This window comes from Myxine glutinosa, chromosome 7, assembly GCF_964187855.1.
Source record: "Myxine glutinosa chromosome 7, kmMyxGlut1.1, whole genome shotgun sequence".
In the NCBI taxonomy this organism is placed as follows: Eukaryota; Metazoa; Chordata; class Myxini; order Myxiniformes; family Myxinidae; genus Myxine; species Myxine glutinosa.
In genome coordinates, this window is record NC_136267.1 from 98,760,215 (window position 1) to 98,763,305 (window position 3,091).

Here is a 3,091-nt window from a genome sequence, read left to right on the forward strand (position 1 = left end):
CAAACAATTGGAATATGTGGAATATGTCTTTAAAATATGAATACAAATCTTGCACTCTCACTATCTCTCTTTTAAATGACCATTTGGCAAAACCTCCCATCTACTTTCTTCACATTCTTCTTGAGGAAGTTCATCATTCAAACCTCCTGTGTCTTAACATCAGCCACGATCTTTCTTGGGCAAATCACATTTCAAAGTTGGCCTACAAAGCCAGCCGCCGACTGGGGGTCGTTCGTCATACAAAGTCCTTCCTTGGCACACCTGAACTCCTATCAATTACAAGGTCTTCATCCACAGCTTGTTTGAGTACTGATCTCCTCTCTGGGCTGGCTCTCCTGCCTCACATCTTGGTGTCCTTGACATGGAAACCAAGGCCTTCAAGATTATTAGAATCTCCCGTGATGAAGCTCAGTCGATGGGCTTATCACTTCACCATCACAGACAGGTCGTTCAGTGGTCTCTCTGTCCTCTAACACCTTTTTCTGATCTTGCACCCTCTGCTCTTTCCGTGCTTTGTTTCCTCCAGATTTCTGCCGGGCTCACACATTCCACTATCAACCCCTTTCTTGTGAAACTACCTAATCCTGGATCACTGCTCCACTCCTCTTTTGTTCCTCTTTTCCCCCACCTTTGGCATCAACTTCCACTTCCTCTTCAATCTCAACCCCAAACCATGATCTTTCCTACTCTAGTTAACTCCACCCAAATCACTCCTCCTTCCAATTTTCCAGTTTTCCCTCCTTAGAGTTTTCTTTTGTATCCATCTTGTCCACTCTATGCATCCTTCCTCTGTGCCCATCTTGTTCGCACCATGCATGCGTGTTTTGCGTCCTGTTTTTGTCTGTTACGTCCTGATCCGTTCAGTGTTCAAGGTCTTCCACAAGCCTCGACTATGTATACAAAAATAATCACACCCATGTCCGAAGGAAGTGCTGCAGTTTGGCAGTATGTGTGCTATCCATGCAAGTTACAGGACTTCCAGATGCTGACAACTTAAGAAACCATTAGAATTACCCTTTAGAACCCTTCAGAATTACCCTTTAGAACCAACTAGAACTACCCTTTAGAGTTACCCTTAGAGCTCTCTAGAATTACGCTTTAGAACCCTTTAGAATTGCCCTTTAGAACCCTTTAGAATTACCCTTTATAACCCATTAGAATTATCCTTAGAACTCTCTAGAATTACCCTTTAGAACCCATTATAATTACCTTTTAGAATTACCCTTAGAGCTCTCTAGAATTACGCTTTACAACCAACTAGAACTACCCTTTATAATTACCCTTAGAGCTCTCTAGAATTACGCTTTATAACCCTTTAGAATTGCCCTTTAGAACCAACTAGAACTACCCTTTAGAATTACCCTTAGAGCTCTCAGTAATTACGCTTTAGAACCCCTTAGAATTGCCCTTTAGAACCAACTAGAACTACCCTTTAGAATTACCCTTAGAGCTCTCAGTAATTACGCTTTAGAACCCCTTAGAATTGCCCTTTAGAACCAACTAGAACTACCCTTTAGAATTACCATTAGAGCTCTATAGAACCCTTTAGAATTGCCCTTTAGAACCAACTAGAACTACCCTTTAGAATTACCCTTAAAGCTATCTAGAATTATGCTTTATAACCCTTTAGAATTGCCCTTTAGAACCCTTTAGAATTACTCTTTAGAACCCATTAGAATTACTGTGCAGAATTATCCTTAGAACTCTCTAGAATTACGCTTTAGAACCCTTTAAAATTGCCCTTTACAACCCATTATAATTACCTTTTCGAATTACCTTTTAGAATAACCCTTTGGAATTACCCTTTAGAATCCATTATAATTACCCTTTATAACCTTTTAGAATTGCCCTTTAGAACCCCTTATAATTACACTTAAGAAAGCTTTAGAATTACCGTTTAGAATGCTTTAGAATTACCCTTTGGAATTACCCTTCATAAACCTTTGGACTCGCCCTTTAGAATTACTCTTTAAAATTACCCTTTAGAATTACCCTTTAGAATTACCCTTTAGAACTACCCTTTAGAGCTACCCTTTAGAGCTACCCTTTAGAGCTACCCTTTCGAATTACCCGTTAGAATTACCCTTTAGAATTACCCTTTAGAATTACCCTTTAGAACTCTTTAGAATTACCCTTTAGAATTACCCTTGAGAACTACCCTTTAGGATTACGCTTTAGAACTACCCGTTAGAATTACCCTTTAGAGTTACCCTTTAGAACTCTTTAGAATTACCCTTGAGAACTACCCTTTAGGATTACGCTTTAGAACTACCCGTTAGAATTACCCTTTAGAGTTACCCTTTAGAACCCTTTAGAATTGCCCTTTAGAATTACTCTTTAGAACCCTTTAGAATTACTCTTTAGAACCCTTTAGAATTACCCTTTATAACCCTCTAGGATTACACTTTAGAACACTTTGGGCCACTTTAGAATTAAACACGGTGGGATGGAAAGGTTCCTCTTCTTCATTTTTACGCCCGGTTGGAAGGAATTGGGCATAGCCGAATATTGAAGCGGCTTCACCGCTTAAAAACCGCAGAACGTGGTTATATGAGCTGTGTGGGAAGAACAGGAGTTAAGTGCCCATTATAGACGGGCCCTTCACCTGATGTACTTCATGGATTTCGTCATGTACTTTTTTTTCTTTTTTTCTTTTTTCTTTTTTTTTTGTATACTGAATCGAGGCTCGTGAAAGAGCTAACATTTACTTCACAAACAAATCAACCAGACAAACAAAATACCCAAAAAGAGGGAGCGGAAGACAAGATGGGGAGAGAAGGGGAAGCACACAAACACAACATCCGAGAGCAGGGAGATGTGTGGAAGGGAGAGGGCCCGGGGGGAGGAGGCATGGGAAGGGGGGGGGGGGGGAGGGAGAAGTATAAAACACAAGGACACCAAGGACTTCCTGGACAGAAGTTGGTATTTCAAAAAAGTGGAATTGGGGCGAAATTAGCGGGGGTAGAAAAGATCACTGTTTTGGATGGGGGAAGATAAGAGATGGTGGTGAACAGCTGTTTTAAAGACTTGGAGGGTGGAGTGGGATTGAAGAGAGTGAGGGAGTTTGTTCCAGAGGCGGGAGAAAAGAGGA